This window comes from Thunnus albacares, chromosome 10 (genome assembly GCF_914725855.1).
Source record: "Thunnus albacares chromosome 10, fThuAlb1.1, whole genome shotgun sequence".
Lineage (NCBI taxonomy): Eukaryota > Metazoa > Chordata > Actinopteri > Scombriformes > Scombridae > Thunnus > Thunnus albacares.
Genome location: NC_058115.1, coordinates 32,848,878 through 32,870,011, shown reverse-complemented (window position 1 = coordinate 32,870,011; position 21,134 = coordinate 32,848,878). Strand labels below are relative to the sequence as shown.

Sequence of the window (21,134 nt, the reverse complement as noted above, 5' to 3'; positions counted from 1 at the left end):
AGGCGGTTAGCTCGACGACATGTAAACACAGCAGACCTGAGTGAAGTTGACTCGACGAGGATGGGATTCGAACCCATGCGTGCAGAGCACAATGGATTAGCAGTCCATCGCCTTAACCACTCGGCCACCTCATCTGTTGATAGGCTTTAAATATCCATACAGTCGTGGTATTGTATGGACAATCTGAGAAACACATTGAAGTCTGGTAACGTGGCAGTTGTGAGAGTGGTCAGAGTCACATGACTGAAGGCATAAATAGTTGCATAACTCCTTTGGAAGGATTGAATCTTAGCTGACAGTATAACAGCCTATTCACACATACAGACTTGAACACTGGAGACACAACACAACTCATAACTGAGTGTAAACTACGTCTCTGTTGTGGAGCAGCTTTTCTCTGACAGAGGAGGTTAAAAAGCAAATGGTGCAACACATCCAGCACACTATGATAGCATTTTGGACTGTCTGTTCCCTCATAGGGAACTCTTTCAAGAAGGGTAGCGATTGGTAAGTGGTGTGTGGATTGATTTTGCATCCTTGACTGGATCCTTGGGGTGGTTGAATTGAATTTACTGCTTTCAATGCTGCTGCATCGAGGCTTTACCGATGGGACCAGTTAGCTCGGCGATATTCTAACACAGCAGATCAAAGTGAAATTAACTCGACGAGGATGGGATTCGAACCCACGCGTGCAGAGCACAATGGATTAGCAGTCCATCGCCTTAACCACTCGGCCACCTCGTCTGTTGTTGGTATGTAATTGTCCATACAGTGATGGCATTGCATGGACAATCAGACAGCAACAAAGTCTTCTGGAGAACGCGGGGATCCTCACAGGGGAGGAAGAAAGAAACTCGACTTCCGTCGGGAAAGTCGAGTTAATGTGGAAAACCAATTTCACAGCTGAACGTGGGTAAGATGATCGGAATCAGAAAGGCCTGAATTAATCATCAATAGGATCCAAACGACACAAAGTCCTGAGTAAAAGAAGAAGAGAGAGCGGGAGAAGGAAAGAGGTCCCAGAAGACCTGAATGTCCAGCACAGAGAGGCCTGGCTGCTGGGGCTGTTAGGTTCTGCCAAAACCTTAGGAACATAGTGACACTAACAGGGTTTGTTGGTGAACTGCTGTAACTGGCCAGCTAATCGCTAAGTCGCTAGCCGGCTGGACCACCACTAGTCAGTCACAACAGCTCCCGGAGTTTGTCTCTATTTTCTCTCTGCTGTTCTGTTTCTTCATCTTGACATTTATACACAATTTATTCAAAGAGGTAGCAGTATCATGGCCTCCTCTCATAGCTGAGTGTAAACCACGTCTCTGTTGTGGAGCAGCTGTTCTCTGACAGAGGAGGGTAAAAAAGCGAACAGTGAAACACATCCAACAACAGCCTCATCCATTTTGGACTCTCTGTTCTCTCACAGGTATCATTGGGAGCGCTTTCAAGAAGCCTTGTGAGCAGAGCACAATGGATTAGCAGTCCATCGCCTTAACCACTCGGCCACCTCGTCTGTTGAAGGTATCTAATTGTCCATACAGTGATGGCATTGTATTGACAATCTGTGAGGTCTGGTAACATGGCAGTTGTTAGAGTGGTCAGAGTCACATGACTCAAAGTGTGAATAGTTGAGTTGCCCCTTTGTAGGATTGAATCTTAGCTGACAGTTTAACAGCCCATTCACACATACAGACGTGAACACTGGAGACACAACAGGACGCCTTTCATTGTGACGTGGAATCTCAAAAACTAAAACTGCTACTCAAACGGAAGTTGAGAAAAGTTCAACTTCAATTGATCCCGCTACTTATCACATGCTAAGCGAGCACACTACCATTTGAGCTATTTCCTCTCTGACTGTGATCGCATAAAGACAGAAGATTGAATTGAACATGACTTGACGAGGATGGGATTCAAACAGACGCTTTATGAGCACATGTCTTTACACAGACCTGGAAGGTCCTGAGGGCTTCATTGGTAACTTTTCTAAGTGGATACACCAAATAAAGACAGATTTCTCCAGGAACACAAATCCCTCACAGGGGAGGAAGAAAGAGAAGTGCAGCACGGAGTTAGGTGTCTTCATGTTTTTGTAGGGGAATTAGCTCAAATGGTAGAGCGCTCGCTTTGCATGTGAGAGGTAGCGGGATCGACGCCCGCATTCTCCAAAAGACTGAACTTAACTCTGATTCTTTCTTCCCCTGAACATCAACCCTGTTGAGATGGAATTGGTCACTATGTGAATTTGCATGTCAGAGTTTTCCAAAGTCAAATAATGAAAACTCAGCAAAATCAAAATTATTTCAGTCTGAAATTCTGTTGTTACAAAGACATATGACCTGGCTCTTATCCAGAGAAAGATCCAGGCTGTGTTCAGACAATCTTTGCACTAAGACTGGAAACAGGGGGAATCTGGTAGCCTCGTTCCTTTTAAAAAAAGGAAAGCTGTCTGATTGACATGCTGTAGCTTGATTATTGAACACGCAGAGATAGAAATGGAAAAGGAGACATTGTGTTTTTAATAATAATAATAATAAGGATAAACTTTATTTATATAGCTTCAAAACACAGGTACAAAGTGCTTCACCAAAATAAAATAAAAATTAAAATAAAAGAAAGATTACAAATGCATATAAGAATAAACAAATATGTGTATACTGTATATACACATACGTACATGCACATATACATATACAACAACCAACAACAACTGCTGGTTGTAGTAACTCAATGAAGCATCTCCAAGTTAGAGCTGCAATGATAAATTGATTGACAGAAAATTAAATTGGCAACTTTTGTGGTAATCACATAATGGTTTTAGTCATTTTTTTAGGCAAAAATACCCTAAAGTGTCTGTTTTCAGGCTCTCAGATGTGATGGTATAATGCTTTTCTTTGTCATACTGATGGTAAACTGAATATCTTTGGGTTTTGGACTATTTCTCAGACAAAACAAGACATTTTAAGATATTTTCAGGTAGATGAATACGGTATGGATTAGTGACTTTCCTGCTGGCTAATGACAGATACATGATGGTAAATTGTGAGAAAAGTGGGTTTGATCTGAGTTCAGTTTGAAAAGTGGATCCAGAGTTCACTCCAGTGATGAAGCCAGATCCTTCAATAAAAGAGGAGGTGTGTTCACAGCTTGCAATTAACCACCCAGTACCTCCTCCACAATGACAGACCGAAGGAACAGCAGTCTGGAACATAAAGTACCCATGTGTCAGGTCTGAATGCCGACATGTCGAAGGTCAGCACTACAATGTGGGCGAGCAATTACTGATGAATGAAGTCTCGGCATGTGAGTCCTTCAGGTCAGAAACGCACAGTGGGACTTAATGTTTCAACAATGACAAGCGGCGTTTTCAGCTGACCTGAGAAAAAAGCTTCAAATGCAGAGAGGAAGAACCTCCACATGTTGTTTTCACCTCTGTTATTATCCGTCTGAACCGGCAGTTAGGAAACATTTCAGCTTTCATCAAAAGTGCATCAGCATATTCGGCTGATAGAGTCCTGCTAACTGGGTCCTGCTGCTGAGTCCTGACCTCTTCATGCCAATGAACACTCAACTCCTGATGATTCATCCTTCAGTTTCTCACTAGCACAGAGGCTCCGTGACTGTAACAATAATCATAAACTGTGTCTGAAATCACCACCTTGGTCACTCTCTCACTGATCCCCAAAACAGCAGCCTTTTTGGGTGTGGGTAAGGAAACTTTAACAAGTGATGTATTTTTACAGTGTGTGCATTTTGAATTTCCAGTAAATAAAACACAAAAATGAAGTACTGCAAAAAAGATTCTAGACTTTGCAGAGAGGATAGATTCAGAATGTTTGAAATATATCTTAAAACAGCAGTCAGGTGTCCATATGAAAAGTGAAAGATTCATTCCTTCTGTTGATACTGCATATTAAAAGATCCTTCAAAGGTGCTTTCAGTGTAAGTGATGGGGGATAAAATCCACAGTGTGTCCACACAGTCATTTAAAAGTAGATGTGAAGCTTATATGAGGTTTCAGCAGTCAGCAGTCAGCAGAGTTAGTCATATCAAGTGGATATCTGACACATTTACAGTCTTTTTAGCGTCAAATTTCCTCTTTGTGTTTGTTTCCCTGTTGAGCTGCAGTGGAAGTATAGTAACAAAAAGAGGGACTTTGGCATAGAAGTGGACAATTATATATATTTATTATATATTATATATTATATATCATAGTTATATATTTATGTCCGTCAGGTTGGGTCAGCTAGGTCTTTAGCTTTTTCTTAAAGATGAAGAGGTACTCTGTGGATCAGATGGAGTTTGGTAAGTCGTTCCACCACCAGGGAACTACAGAAGAGTCTGGCTACCGACTGGTACCAGACACCTTTCATTGGCAGAGTGTAGTGAGCGGGAGGGAGCGTACACCTGGATGATGGAGTTCAGGTAGGCAGGAGCTGTTTTAGTTGCTGTTTTGTAAGCGAGTGTCAGGGTTTTGAATTTGATGCAGGCAGCAACTGGGAGCCAGTGGAGGGATATGAACAGCGGGGCGACATGTGCTGTTTTGGGCTGGTTGAAGACCAGACACCCCACCGCATTCTGGATCATCTGCAGAGGTTTGAACATGCATGTAGGGAGACCTGCCAGTAATGAGAAGCAGTAGTCAGTGTGTGATATTATGAGAGTTTGTGTCCTTTTTAATATTTTTGGATGATGGAAACATACACTTGCACAAAAAGAGGAGGTGTAGTGGTAGAGACTACAGTACCCATAATGCAATGTAACTGACTTCTGGGTAACTCAGTAAATTGTTGTCGTCCCGTCTCCTTCATTACACATGGTGTCAGAGAGTGAAACAGAACTCAAGATCTCTGTGTTCTTCTCTGCTATAAACTAATCTTATGTTTTTCTCAGCGAGCAGACACTTGGGGAGCAGATTAGTAGTGAAAATAAGTGCAGAAAACCGCAACCGACGATGCATGCTCTCAAAGGCAGAGAGTCAGCTCGAGTCTGTGAGGTGCTAGGCAACGAGGCCTGGACAGATACTCGCACCAGGGAGAGAAGAGGAGAAACGACGGAGCGGCATGAACGTTTTCCTGAACATAAAACGATGGGGGGGGAAGACATAAGGACAGTGGCAGTTGTACAAATATCACACCCACATCCATTTGACTTCTTAAATCTGTCAGAATGGAGATGGATCAGATGATTTTAGAGATTAAAGGGAAATACCCAAAGAATATCAGGTGAATTTAATCCTTCATGCGATGGGAGATGCAGCAGATGATATTTTGGGAGTTTTGCCAATGACTGAAAATAAAAAAAAAATATGATGCAGAGACTGAATTGTGGTTGGGATAAAAGACAGGAAGTTGTCCAAACAGCTACAAATGGACTCAGAATTAACCCTTGTAAAGACAATACAAACAGTGAGATAAAGTGAGACTGTTAAGGGACAACAGACAACACTGCACAGCAATGTAGAGGGAGGAGACATGAAAACAAATGTTGATGCCAGTAAGACAAACATGAAAAAGTGAACCAGCAGTCACTAGTTTCAAGGGTTCCAGAGAAACTTCATTTATAAGTGAAAAGTGATGTAACTTAAGGTCATATAGGTCAAAACAAAAAACTCAGAAAACAAAAGGACTTGTTAAAGTGATTTAATACTGTTCCTAAGTGTTAAAGAAACCCTATACCCTTATTTTGAAAAGTCTGTTGCTGAGCTAAAAAGAGACTACAGTACCCATAATGCAATGTAAGTGACTTCCGGGTAACTCTGTAAATTATAGTTGTTTAGCTCCATGACTCCCGTCGCCTTCATCATACAGCGATGATTTACATTTAATTGGACCAAAATTTTAGAAATTGGTTTAAAATATGTGCAAAAATTTAGTGGAAACGTAAGAGTGTGATAACAGTAATTATCACATCAAATACAAAGTGTTATCTGTGATTTTTAGAGAAAATATTGTCAGAATTGTGAACACAACTTACTTTGTTTCATTGTGGGAACTGTTGTGAGTCACTAGACGCTGCATTGATTTTAAACTCAAGGCCGGTCCACAAAAAAAGTGTTTTTCACTCGTCTGTCTCACAGATCAGAAACAAAGTGTTAACCCACACTGACTCCAAAACATGAGTGAGATGCATGAGCACCTTCTTTTTCCACCTCAGGCACGTTTAGTGACGTTGAATCACCACAGACAGCTGTTTAAGGACGTTTTCAACCCTACAGTTGCTTTGCTCTGGTTCTTCAGAAAGAAATCCAAGCGAACCAAAATCATAAAAGCCACGTTCTCTCCTCTCATTGGTCAGGTGTTTCTGGGGCAGGAGTGAGAAAGTAGACACAGGAAGAAGGTCCTGAAGAGGCTCCTGTCTGCCCAAATATCAAGAAGACAACGTACCTGGTTGTCAGTCCAGGTCAGACCTCGATTCATTCTCCGTCGAGCTTCTAGCAACTGCTGATGTCACCCATCCACATCCCAGCATGCAAAACACACCTCACCTGGCTACCGAATTCGTTTGTGACCAGACTGAGACCACTTCCTCTAGAGGGTCTCTGTGTGCTTGATTTGGTCCGAGTATGATTGTTGTGTTCATATCTGCCCATCAGATCGTACCAATGAGGAAAACCAACCAGAGTCCCAATCAACTGGACTCTTAGTTACATGAGAACACACATCATTCATTTACAACAATCATAACACAACAAAACTGGACCAAACTCCACTTCAAGACCTTTGTTGCATGTCAGACTCCTCTCATTCTCCCCACAGTTCCTGTCTACATCTTCACTGCGATCCAATAAAGGCTCTTTTTATAACCTATAATCTTTCCTCATGATTAGTTTAGACTTTTAGTGTCAAAATGAATCCAAGTGATTGTGCAAACAGGAACTGATAGCAGCTAATTCATGACATTTAGTGGTGCAGATAAACCAAAATATAAACACTACTGGGTACAAAAAGAAATTAAAACAGGGCTCAGTTGTATCAACAGCCAATTCACTGACTTAATGACATCATCACACTGATATAGTACATTCCTTGCGTATTCTGCAAATAATATATGACATGCCTAAATAAGATAGTGACGATGCCATTAAGTGTCTTTACTGAAAGGTAATTAAGTCCTCATATATATATATATATATATATATATATATATATATATATATATATATATATACACACACACATATATATATATATGACTGGACTCAGTAATGAACACTGTGTGCAGATTCTAACTTTTAATCTTACAAAAAATGTTTCACCAAACAGCAGACAGATGCCTGTGATAAGCTCAACGGTTCACCTGTGAATAGGGAGCGCTTGATTTGATCTGCTGTGTTGCACCCGATCGAGTTTAATTAACCGTGAAAGGTCAAATCCTGATAGCTGTTGTTATACAGTTAAACGTGCAGCTCTGCTCTTATTGTGAAAGTCCGACAGATAGTTGATGAGCGGCAGGACGGCGAGTTCAACATCGACGCAGATCAGCAGCAAAAGCTTTAAATCCATCTCACGCAAACAGAATGACTGATGATTATTGATATTAAATAAAACATTTACAGAACTGTTGTGGGTCAGCAGAGCAGTTCAGTACTGTACTGGTGTGTGTGTGTGTTTGTGTGTGATGTCACTGGTGTATCGAAGCTGAAACCGGTCAACTGTCACAAACACAAACACACACAATCCAAACATGAAACATCTTGACTCACCTTATCAGCATTTTGTATGTATATTTAACATACACACACACACACACACACACACACACATATGTACACACACAGGAAGTGTCGCAGTGTGTCTTTGATGTGTTGGAGAGCGAGTACTTCACTGCCCGCCTAGAAAAACGGAACGAATCAGAGGATTAGGGAGGCCTGGGAGACACTGCAGGGTGTGTGTGTGTGTAGTCTGTGGGGGTCACGCTATGTTTAGCACCCTGATTGCTGATCCACTTCCTCTTCATCAAAGAGACGAAGAGGAGGAGGAGGAGTGACGCCGCCGGAGCGTGGAGACGTACGGGAAATTTGAGGGGGGGTTTGAGATGTGACAGTGTGATGGTGGGGGGTCACATTTTGGCAATTAGATAAGAGGAGGGTGGGTCACTTCCTGTTGACACTATGGGGTCGATAAAGATCACGTGAGGATCTGAAAACGTGGCAGCAGCATTTATTTAATTCAGATCAATATTATAAGGATCTTGTTGTGAATCAACAGCAGAGGATTTGTCGTTCTCACCCTGATTTAGAAGATAATTGTTACTGTATTAACGAGGTAACTGAACCATATGTGGTACTTGTGGATCTTTTCAGTGTGTGGAGGCTTAAATTTAGAACAGCTGATCAGATAATGTGAGATCCTCAGAATCTATTTAAATGGAAAGAGGAGAGATAAGTGAATGTATTTATCATTTTTGTAAAAAAATGCACAACTTATATAATTAACATCTACCATAATTAAATCTGAATGTCACAACTCTCAGTCAGTAATTTAGCAGAGGAGCAGCAGTCTTTGCTGTTGCTATGATATGGAGTCGAGAGCATTATAGTAGTGTTTTATTCATCTGTCATGTAAGAATTAATTTAGGTTGTTTCGGGCCGCTGGTGGTTATGACCTGTTGTGTTGCTTTTATTTTGAAGGACAGTCTTGAAAAAGATTAAGTTAATTGTGGGGCAAGAAAGTATATAATGAAAAAATACAGTTCATGATCAATTAAGTTTGTGGTTAAAAGAATGTTCATAATCAAGTTCACATGAAATTGTGATAGTGGGGTTTAAGTGATTAAGTCCAACATCTAAATTAGGCGCCAAAACTGGTAATTCTCCTCCTACTGGTCAGCCACAGAAAACCAGTGAAGAAGAAATAACCGCGGCGGCTTCGTGACATTTAGTTTATTGCAGCAGATTCCAACAGTTAGATTAGCTACACGATGAACAATAAATGACAATAAAGAGAACAATTATTGTCGTAGTGTTTCTTCTTCTTCTTCTTCTTCTTCCTCCAATAAAATGCCTCACTACTGCCACCATCTGTTATGTCAGTGATATGACAGCATTTCTCCTCATACACACTACAACACCAAGCCGGCGTTTTCACATTTAAACACTCTGGAGGCTGTTCAACGGAGAGAAAAAGATGTGTTTATGAATGTAGCCGGCTTAGTGTGGACGTGGTCTGTGACGTGCGTCACAGAGCCGGAGAGAGCAGCAGGTGAGCCACCTGTCAATCACAGCTGTCAATCAACATCCACACAGCAGACATCAAAGCTGCTATAAGTCTCCAAATCTTAACAGAGCAATAATTTCCAAAATGACCACCAGCACACTTATTAGAGGTCCTGAATTTAGAGATTGAGACCAGAATGACTCGTTGAAAACAATGATTCGCTTAGCATTTTTTACTGTACCATTAAACAGGATAAATCAGGTTGCTCAGTAGTATGCATGGGGACAATGTTACTAAATAATATAAAGTGAATATATGTTTGTATAGGAACATATTTATATCTAATCATAGTTTGTTAGGGCTCCTCTCAGTTGGGGCCTTCCTTGGTAACAGTAAAGTCCGTCTCTGACTGCCAGCCTTTGCAAACTTCTTCCAGTCATATTTAGCGAGACGTTCACCATCCGTGAATCATGTCACCGTCCAGATGAGCGTGTAATCCTTCAGCCGAGGCCGAACATCAGCGTCATGCAGGAGAGGTTTCACACGAGAGCGGCGGAGCTCTTCAAAACGAGCCCAAACATACAGAAAAAGAGGCTTCAAAAAAAGGCAGATGGCTCTGATTGGAAATCTAGTTTGAAATGAAAAGACATCTTACTGTGCAGTGATGCAGACAGTCTCTATCTCTGCCTCTCTTTTATAATCCCTGCGTGCCGCTTACAACTCGCTGTCAATTTATTAATAAAGTTTGAGTTTCAACTTTCTTGTCGTGTCTTAGAGGCTGTGTGTAATGAAGAGTCTGTGCTTTTCTTACCATCATACAACACAAGAAAATGTATAAATGTGCAATATACAAACTAGATGTACAATAAAAACTAAATACATGTACAGTACAAAAAATGAATGTGCAATTAAAAAATAAAATAAATATAAATACACAAGATAATTAAACATTAAAAACAGAATAAAATAAATATACAGTACATGATCCATTCGGTTTGATAACATTTGGAGAGTCTAGAAGAGCCGCTTGATTAGATTATTTTATCCCCATTCAAGTTAGCAGAGAGTAGGGATGTGCAGAGAACCCAGTATTTGTATTTGTATCTGTATTCGTTGAGGCAGCAAAATTATTTGTATTTGTATTCGAATAAAAGTGTAAAGAGGCTTAAAAATCCTGTTTTTGTTTTTATTACGCTTTTATATTTAGAAAATTAAAGTGTTACAATAAGTGTTCATGAAGTGTTCCCTTGGGAGCGCTTCATTTGTATCAATAGTTCAGCTTTATCTCTGGGGAACACCCCCAACTCGTCCAAATAAGGAAATGTGCGTCATGTAGCAGGTGGATGTGACTCCCCTCGTTGAGACCTGTTGATAGACGTCACAGCGGAGCAGAGGAGAGACACTGAGACAGCGATGTAACCGACCTGCACTCTGGTATTTGACATGTCTTTTTTTTCTTCTTGAAAACAAATAATTTTTAAAATATTTGTATGAAACAAATATTCATAAAAAAACCCCACTATTTGTGCTTTGCCGAATAACGTATTTGTATTCGGGCACACCCCTAGCAGAGAGCTAGCCGGATTAGCCGCCATTGGATCCATAAGATTTGACAATTTAAAACTGTAATTTTATATTTTCTTTTGACTTTTGCATATTTTTGATTATATCCTTGTGTTTTTTCTCATTTCATTGTGTGTATTTGCATTTTATTCTTTGCTTGATTCTCTTCCACGTCAAGCACTTTGCATCACTTCTGCTATCAGAGTGGACATTTTCACCTATTAATGACGGTGCTAGAAAAGGTCAGGAGGTCACTGAGAATATTCATATTCACCTTCTGGGATCCATGAATATTCACATCAACTCTCATGGCCGGTAGCTGTAGAAATATTTAACTGTGGACCGAAAGTGTTGGAACGACTTAATTCAGAAGAAAACACAGCGGCTGCGAGTCCACACGTGCAGCGGCAGGAATACAGAGCAGAGCGTTCATTAGGCTGGAGCTAGCGCTGTCAGTTTGCTACAGGGCATGTTTAGCCTCACCAAACTCATCCTGCTTTGTCTGTCGCTGATGTTAAGCTTCTGTTATTGCAGCCGGGGGGATTTTAATTAAATCAAGGGCTCTTCACACTATTGTTATGCATAAAAACAAACTATTTGGATTAAATAAGAGGAGAAAATGTTTCTCCATTCGCTGTCCACCTCATCTCCATGGTAGATTACAGGACTGCAGGTGAGGCTGCAGGAACTGACACACTGCCAACAGCATACAGAGTGCTCTGCATGTACTTCTTTTCATTTCAGTCATCTATCTGCTGCTGTTTCAGACTCATAATGAGAGCTGGTTGGAAGGCTTTGCTTTAAGGCACTGTGTGCTGTTATGATTAACAGGCCTGAGTATCTCTTCAAATTATCCAGTATAGTGCTGGTATAATATTAGTTTTTATTACCAATACAATGCTTTATTAGATTTTCTGAAATATAGACATAATTTTCTACAAAACCTTCTTTTCACATAACAAAAGAAGCCAAGTTATCAGTGTTATCAGAACACAACCAGCTGTACGTCTAAAATAACTAAAGTCTATGAAACGGACTCAATTTTCAATACCAGCTTCTGATTTAACAATAATGTTGCTTTTTTTTAAAACATCAGGTCATTCAATTTTTATTTATATAGTGCCAAATCATATTATCTCAGAGCTCTTGTCACATAGAGCAGGTCTAGACTTTACTCTTTACTCATAAACTATAATCGAGGTCGTAATGCTAAACAGTACAATTTAGAATTAATGTTCCTTTCATTCACTGAGCACAGTTTCAGCTGTGATATACTGTTGAAATATTAGCTGTTGCACTCAGGTGAAGTTTGTTAGGCCAGACAAAACTCTCAGGTAGCATTGCAGACCTTTTCAGATGGTGTTTGGACAGACGAGTGATGTGTCATTTGCGCAAATTTGACTGCTCATTTGTGTTTTTTTTGCCCCAAACAACCAAAGTACTAACTATACAGATGTTAGCTGTAAGCTAGCTAGCAACATGTGTGTTTATGTTCAGTTGAGCTTCTGACTCAGTTTCTTTCTGTATTTCTCTTTCAGTCTCTCTCATTTTTCCTGTCGTCTCTGTACGTTTATAAAGCAGATTCATACATTTTCACTCAGTTAAAACATTTTCAACTCATGCAGACACGTATTCGCACCAGTGTGTGCCATCCCTGGTAAATATGCATCTAATCTTTCTTTTTTTTCTTTCATTATTCCATGCTTTGTTTGCGACTTATTTTTACAAGAACATCATCACTGAGGTTTTCTATTCATAAAGTCAACAAAAAATAATACAGATAACATAAAGAGATGACTACATATCAACTGGAAAGGGTAATTAATCAATATTAAAGTTCAATTAGCTTTGAATATGTATTATATAAACAACCTCAAGATGGGTAAATTGTTTGTAAAATCTGAACTATAATAAGTAATTATATTTTTAATTTTCAACCTTTTTTTCATGAAAACAATATTGTCATGGAATACAAAGTGGAAAATATCTCCAGGAAATACAAAAGTGTAAAAAAATTTCCCTCGAAACAACCAGTTTTCCAGAAAATGTTTTTACTCTGTTACGACTTAAAGATCAGGAGATTTTTGAAAATGGTAGCTAGCCTAGCGTAAAAGCATAACAAATACACCTTTCAACAGCACCAACGCTGTCTGATTTTCTTCAGCAAACTGGCAACTAAAGATCCAGATATCTTTCTCAGGAGCTGGTTGAGACCAAATCAGAGCTAAAAGGAGAAGAAGAAGTGAAAATTGGACCTTTGCTAACATGTTAGCTTTCGTTTTCTGACCCCTAGTGGACAAAAAATATATTAATGTGGCTTTTAAATAAATCACCTGTCAACCCAAGTGTATATCAGCCAATCAGAGCGATGCTGGGAGAGAGCGCACCGAGCTCATTTAACTTTTCCCTGGATAAGATAAAAAAAAGGTTTCACATTGAGCTGTAACTGACACTCGGCGTGATCATAATTAACATGTGTTTCATATTTCACACAGCTTCTGGTGGAAAGAACGGGGGTGTTTGTGGAGCTGGTGCTGGTACTGGTGTGTGTGTGTGTGTGTATGTATGTGTGTGTGAGTGTGTGTGTGAAGCCCAGAGATCAATGCAGCGTTTGATCTGCATGTATCTGAGTGAAGTGAGCTTCCAGAGAGCTTCCAGAGCTACCAGCCCAGGGGGAGGCTCGGTATAACGGGCAACACCTCGCTCTGTTACACCACCACCACCCCCACCACCACCCCCACCACCATCCCCACCACCCCCAACACACACACACACACACACACACACACAGCGTTTCATCTACTGTTTCATCTCTCACAGACACACACACACACACACATGATGTAGCTGCAGTAGCATCACATCCATCATGTTCCTGCAGGAACAAAGACTCTGAAAAGCATCTGAAGTTGATTCTCATTCAGAGATTCATTCGGTCTGAAAGCTTTTAATTAAATTACAGCCTGTTTTGCTATTTTTTTGTGTACGAGTTGGCCTGATGGTGGCGCTAGAGCAAAGGTCAGGAGGTCAAAAAAATGACTGGACTGCAGATGAATTTTTTCTTTGCTTTATTTTAATGAGTTTGGTTGTTTTGTTTCCAGTCTCTGTGTGCACCGACTGTATAGACATTGCTGTAGCTAGCTAGAAATATAAGCATCGACCGTGTAATCCTCAGAAGCCATCGATAGCCCGGGAGTAGAGTGTAATTATTTGATTTGCTGATAGGTAGCGTTCGCCTTCAGCGTATTGGGACTGAAAGGGAGAAGATTCGTCACCCTGGAAGAAATCCAGTAAGAATGGCAGGAGGCTCCGGACACGGTGACGAAAGATGACCGCAGGGCATGTTTCCAGGAACGGGATAAGCGCTGGGACAAGTGTATCTCAAGGAGAGAACTTTTTTTTTTAAGGGGAATAGAAAAAAAACTGAAAAGACTGATACTGAAAGATTTATGACAGTTTCCGGGAAGTTTTGGGTCCCTGCTCCTGTATTTTATTTTTATGTGTGAGAGCTCTTCTGATTTCAGGACTTAATGTACCAGGAACTTTAGTTCTTTTTGTTATTATCCTCATTTTTCTCTACCTCTGGTCTCTACAGATTCATGAAACATAGTTGAGTTAATTTATGAAATGTTGTGACCTTTAAAAAAGCCCTTGATATAGCGTTATGCCTCTATAACACTATTGGACTCACGATTAACAGCATCTTTTTCATTCACATATTCTTTTCCTTTGTCAAAACCTGGCAACTACATTACCCACAATGCAACACAACTGTCAACAGAGTTTCCTGTGTGTTCTTGATCCAACAGCTCAGCTTATAATGACACCTTACATGCCTTTGTATATGTTTTACCAGAAGATGCATGTTTTTTAAAGTAGTGGTGTCTTGCAATCGCATGTGTTAAATGCTTTTATTTTGACACAATCTGTAACTTTGAGAAGTCTTATAGCTTATAGAAAGTAATATTTAATCAGTCCCTGTATATCAGAGGGGTCAACAGTTCATCTTTGCCCCCATGTGGCCCTTTACTGTGTTTATCCAGGCATGACGTCCGTTCACATCTCTCCAGCGACTTCTTCACCGCACACTGTTCATGCAAATATGTGCAGCAGCTCTTGTGATATTTTATTCTGAAAGCACAGACGGATCACAACACTACCAACTTTCAGCTGGTTAAAAATAGGACTGTTGTAATAATACGAACGCTTCATGATTTAATACTGAAAATAACAGACATACTGGTCAGCACGCACACACACACACACACACACACACACACACACACACACACTAAACTGCACATGTATAAATGTTGAAACCGGCAGCATGAATTCCTGCTGGACTGCTAGATATAGACCGAGAATAAAAACACACATCCACCTACAGAACTCACACACATGAAACACACAACACAGCACAGTACACACACGTACTGCGCACACACACACACACACACACACACACACACATATACACATTAAAAACTACACACTGGAGCGACATGAGTTCCAGCTGAAACCCAGCAAACACACATCCATGTGCACACACCCATTTGCTCACACACCATGCAACATGCTCTCCTGCTGGCATCCTGAATATTCAGACAAGGTATCAGACACACACACACACACACACACACACACACAGTGGACAAAAGCACACACACAAACACACACACGCCTGCACATGCACACTCATCTCACAGTCTCTCGACGCCGCTCGCAGCTTGTCACCACAGAGTCGGCGTCCCGCGATACGGACAGGTCCAGATGGCGCTGTCACGGCTGTCACCGAACCGCATCTCCCAGAATACACCTGTGACAGCTGGAACATGTGCGCCCAGTCAGAGCGGCGCCGCTACAGAGACTAATTATCACCAGCAGTCCAGCCACCACGTACACGGGGCCCGCGCCTCGCCGTCACCTTACAAGGTTGCCGAGACCGGGCGACAAATCAACGGTGTCGTTAGCGTATGCCAGCTCAGAGAGAGAGAGAGAGAGAGAGAGAGAGAGAGAGAGAGAGAGAGAGAGAGAGGGCCCGTAACCATGGAGACACACCAGCGTGCTGAGGCTAAGTGAGGCTCAGTCTCATAATTGTATCTCAAGGTTGGGCTAACTTTTCTTACATGACAGGGTTTTTTTTACAGTGTACAAATAGATAAAAAGATATTTTACACTTGAGTGTGAAGACTTTTTCTTCTCCAACGCTACATCTCGCAGGTGAATATTGTTCTTTTTTTTTATTCTTCTACATTTATCTGACAGCTGAAGTTACTGGATACTTTGCAGATTCATAATTTGACCTTATTGCCTTATTCTGTCTTGTTTCATGATACTGATACTCCGTAGAAAACGTGTGAATCAAAAGGCAAGCTGCACTGTGAACAGTAGAGATGTTAAACAGAAGGAGCCATGTGGATCACAAACATTTGTCCTTGAACCTTTTCTTTTTTTAAAAAAAAAGGTGCTTAACATATTTTCTCTGTGAGCTTCTATTATAAGTGATGGAGGTTCGACGGCGACATGAAATTGAGATTTTTCTGTATTTGTCTTTTCTTTACACTCATTTGAAGTAGACGGAGTTCAGTTGAAAAGAAAAGGTGATGTCATTTATCTCCCTGCACCAATCAGAGATCAGCAAATGTATTGACAGTTGTGCGGTTTGTTGCTCTGTTGATTAAAACTGAACAAACAATATCTCTGGATGTTCTTTTCTGAACCAGTGCTGATGCTGATGTCTCTCTCGCTCTTGCTTTTGTTTTTGCATGACGGGCTGCTCAAGCGGCCCACATAGCGACCGGCTCACTGGGATTTCTCCCAGTCTGACTCTGGTCATGCATACTGGACATAAAATACTAAAGATTTGACACCAAGTTGTCAGTAATATCAATGTTCCTCAACACAGACACACAGGGGTCTCCAATCGTGTTCATGGCGGCTCGTTCTAAATACTCCTGATGTTTATGACCCTCGGTAGTGTTGCTATGGAGAAGAAGCCAGTCAGAGGCGTTAATCTGAGAATTCAGAACATTTAATGATTGTAGAGGGAACAAAACACATCGCAGTATCTGCAGAATTCACCCAAAAGTTCAACTACTTCATCTTTAATCAGGTTTCTACAAAATAAAACCTTAAACCTCAGTTCAAAGTCAGCAGCACATTCCTTTCAGGGTCTGTGATTGGATGTTTTTGTACTAAAATGCAGCCTGAGAGTGTTTTTATGTTAACAGTCTTTGTTCAATCAAAGAACCGAATCTTTTCTAAGTGTTTGTACTGATGATTCAACCAAAAAAGCTTCATGTCCATCCAAGATCTGTTATTATTATTATGTTACCACATCATCAATGCAGAAATAGATGCAGACTTCTTACTTCATGAACTCTGGATGTCTAATAAACTCAGTGGGAATGATGTAATGATGATGTAATGATGATGTAATGATGATGTAATGACTGGAACTAAATTGATTTAATTTACATCTTGTAAAATTGTAAAATCTTTAGCTTCCACCTGCCGTTTAGCAGACCACATGACCAAATTTTAAACTCTGGGATCGGATGTTTCTCGTTGAAATGCATCTTGGGAATCGTAGTTAACTTGCCCCCCAAAAGTTTTTATGTTTACAGACTTGTACCTTTGACTTTTTTATTTTTTATTTTTATCAAAGGTGCAGATATTTTCTAACACAGATGATTCAACCAGGCACCTTTACCTCCAGAACCAGGGGTGCCTGAAATAGATCCTCCCACTTAACAACTCCGTTGAACTTATCTTATGATGGTTGAAGGTCAATTTGAAGGAAAAAAAAAAAAGAAGTGATATTTCTTTCTCTGTCAAGGTCGATAAGGCAGTTTCCTCCCACAGATGTTTTTTCTTTCTTTTCTCTTCGTCTGCAAGATGAGCTGATTGTCACACTGGGCTGAATGTGTTTTCTCTCTTTTTTTACCCTTCCTCTGTCTCCCATTAGCACGCTGTTTGCTCATTCGGTGGCTGCGGTTTGGGGATGGTGGCGGTGGCGGCGGCGGTGGCGAGGGGCTGATCCATCACGACACTGCGCCGCATATGGTAATTGTTATAATAGATGCGGAGCAGTTGCTTAAGGCCTGATGTTGGGAAACTGTTATTGAACTAATCACTCATTTGCATACTTTGTCTTCAGCATTTAGCTCCAGATTTTGTGTGTCTCTCTGGGGTCACATTTAAAGTCGCTGAAAATGGGGGAAACATCGAGGAACTCCGGCTGGCTGAGTAGCGTCTGCTCCCATCAGTCAGCTGCACACACAGTCGCAAGTTAAACACTCAAAACTTCACTTCTCCTTTCATTTTCGTTCTTTGTTTTGCATCAAACATTCAAAGTGTACTCTGTTTGTTTGTTTTTTAGTCATAAAACTAATTTTCACTCCATGTTTGCTTTATCTTTTGCACTGTAACATCTCATAAATTATATTAAAGCTACTGGAAACCCAAATCCACAACAGCATTCTGACTATGTAATTTAGGGTCTTATGTGCATAATAGTAAACATCTAAAAACTGTTACAAATTAGTTTCAATCCAAATTTGAAATATTGTCATTTAAGTTTTTGTAAACCTTCCTGGTATTAACATTTATAACAAAAATTATGCAATAAATTCCACGAACCAGTCATAAACAATGTGACATGCAGTGATTTTGTCTCATTTCCTGTTGCTGGAGTTTCTGTATCACTGGTATCGTTTCTCCATCTCAACCCAGCTAATTTTGCTATATCCTTCATTACTGCTGTACATTTAAACGCACTCTTAGCTTTCTCCTTCTTTTAGCGACTTTCTCGCAAGTCACACAGCTGTTTACGTGCATTTCAGATCAGCTAGCTACTTTAGCTTAGCATTTAGCGATGGTTTCCCTGTCTCCCTCTCGCTCTCCTGCTCTCTCAAGTTATTTAACAACATTATGTAAATGTCATATAATTAGATAATAATATGTAGCAGAACACACTCTTCAGTTTCAAAACATGTCAGATTATAAAAGTCAAGAGCTCAGCCTCATGAGCTGCTTCCTGTTTCGCAAGATGTTCCCTAGCGACCCAAACGACAGATATTCTGAGGCTCAGGAACTGAGTTTATACAGTATCAAAAGTTTGGACACTTGAATGTGAAAGTGTGAATCTGATTTGGGGGCGTGGGGACTGATGGGGGCGAGTTGGAGCGGATCCGTGACGTGTGTCAGTGTGATGGAGTCATGCAGTAAAATAAAGAAGAAGAAGAAGAAGAAAGGTTTGTGGTGTGAGAGAGCACTGACCAACTGAAACTGAGCTGTAAAGAAAATTAACGTCTCTACAACATCAACTTCAGGAGCTGCACAGCCGACCAGAACCTGAAGTTAGCTTCACTCACCTCCAATTACAGTCTCAGGAATCAGGAAACTCTGCTTTTTTTTCTCCTTTTTTAGCTTTTCAGCTGAAACTGCACAGCATATTAGCCATGGGTGTATTAATACAAGCGGCCTGTTGCCTCCATGTTGCTTTTAGTACAGAAACATGAGATTATTGGTATCACTCTCACACTCAGTTGTAAAGTTTATGCTTCTTCCTGATTGTCAAAGACTAAATATATATATATATATATATATATATATATATATATATATATATATATATATATATATGTATATTGGTGCCAGTTGGTGGAGACAATCTTTATGGATGGTCAGTCCAGTTTTGTAGGTTTCAACACCTTTTTAGATTTGTCTCAAGCTTAAGTGAACAACTGATATTCTTATATTTGGATACTCTTCATGTTGGGTGGTCATAACTTCATCCATTACAATCATGAAACATGTTTTATCCCTGAATATACTTTTAATCTCTAGTGGGTGCAACACACAGATTTGAGTTACTTTAACTAACTACTCTAACTCATTATAAGTTAACAGAGGTCAAATCTGCTTCTCAGAGGATGAACCTAATCATTTTGCTGATGTCACTTTAGATCTTTACATTTGTCAATCACCATCATAAAGATCTTCTGGATGTTTCATCCCAGTAAATTACAGCAATGACTTCACATGGAGATTTGACAGCGTGTTTCAGTGTAGTTTTGATGAGCAGATGTCGCTGCATGCTTCATACTTCATTCAGCTGCTGCCTTTCATGCCTTAATCTCACATCATTGTGATCCCGCTAACAGCTCCACCTGTGCAGTGGCTGTAATCTAAAGTTCAGACAAACACCTCCTGATGATTTGTTACGCACATAATTACAGGCGAATATGTCGCGTCCACGCATCCTGAGGCTTATGCTTTAATCTACTGAGCTGCTGACTGCCTGGAAACCTGAGTTATTATTTGTTTACCACATATAAAGTGTACATTGATCATGAGCATAGGGAGAATGCAGCCGGCTCACAAATTGTCAGAAGTGCTCGCCTCAGCAGAAATGAACCGATCACGTCCCTCGTTCTGTTTTGGTGACAAACTTGCCCCCCCCTCCCCCGTCATTAACCTCTCTCTGCATTAATAGCAGCGTAATTAGTCCCTCATCCTCAATCCATAATGTTGAGTCAAGAAAGTAACGCTAATTTAGATCTAATTAGGCTTTTTTTTTTTTTGCAACGCCATTACGCCGCTGCTCTGATAAGCCGAGGAGCTAACGACAGGCCGTGAGTCAGGATGTGAGATGCTGTCGGACGGCTGCTGCTGCTGCTGCTGCGCCGCTGCTGCTGCTAAATGACAGCAGAGTGACTGAAGCACAAAGGCAGCAGAGTTACAGTCTAAGGACTGAAGGCAAACTGCAAGTAAGCACTTCTGTCAGAGAGGCTCTGCAGAGGAGAAGCAGTCCGCCTGTCACGGAGAGTCTGAGGATCAACCGCAGGGACGTTCAGTCAAGTAGCAGCTGAGTTAATGCTGAGAGAGATACAAAACTGCCTTAAACAATACGGATTTAAAGCGGACATATGTTGTTTTCTGGTTTTCTGTTATGTTTATGTTGTTATGATGTTGGATATCAATGCTAAACATGGTCAAAGTGTTGTTTGTGTTGTCTCATATTTCAGATTTCAGCTCAAACATGTACAGATGTATTTGAGAAGTTGACATTCTGGGTAAAGAACAAAAAAAAAAAAAAAAAAAGCTGAAGCTGACCAATCAGAACAGAGTGGGCTCATCAGGAGGCGGGGCCTTAAAGAGACAGGAGCTAAAACGGCCTGTTTCAGACAGAGGCTGAACTGAGGGGCTGCATAAAGGACCAGTAGAAGATAAATAAGGAGTTTTTAACTGGAAATCATGCAAAGATATTCCAGTAGAGCCCCAGAATATGAATATAGAGCTGAAAAAAAAACCCTTTAAGAGATTATTGAGGATAAAAGGCAAAGTTGCTTTCAAATAAAAATATAAAATGCTATAATTGTAAGAACAACCGAAACTGATACTCTTAACTACGTT

General features: G+C 40.5%; 1 long non-coding RNA gene and 2 other non-coding genes across 3 annotated transcripts; 1 reads left to right on the top strand and 2 right to left on the bottom strand.

The window, feature by feature from the left end:
* Positions 1-52: 52 nt before the first annotated feature.
* trnas-gcu lies at positions 53-134 on the bottom strand. Its single transcript has one exon. It is a non-coding gene; the product is annotated as a tRNA-Ser (tRNA).
* Positions 135-662: 528 nt separating this feature from the next.
* trnas-gcu lies at positions 663-744 on the bottom strand. Its single transcript has one exon. It is a non-coding gene; the product is annotated as a tRNA-Ser (tRNA).
* A 14,383-nt stretch (positions 745-15,127) lies between these two features.
* On the top strand, positions 15,128-18,346 carry LOC122990710. Its single transcript, XR_006405453.1, has 4 exons — positions 15,128-15,790; positions 15,863-15,935; positions 17,683-17,780; positions 17,875-18,346. It is a non-coding gene; the product is annotated as an uncharacterized LOC122990710 (long non-coding RNA).
* The last annotated feature ends 2,788 nt before the right edge of the window (positions 18,347-21,134 follow it).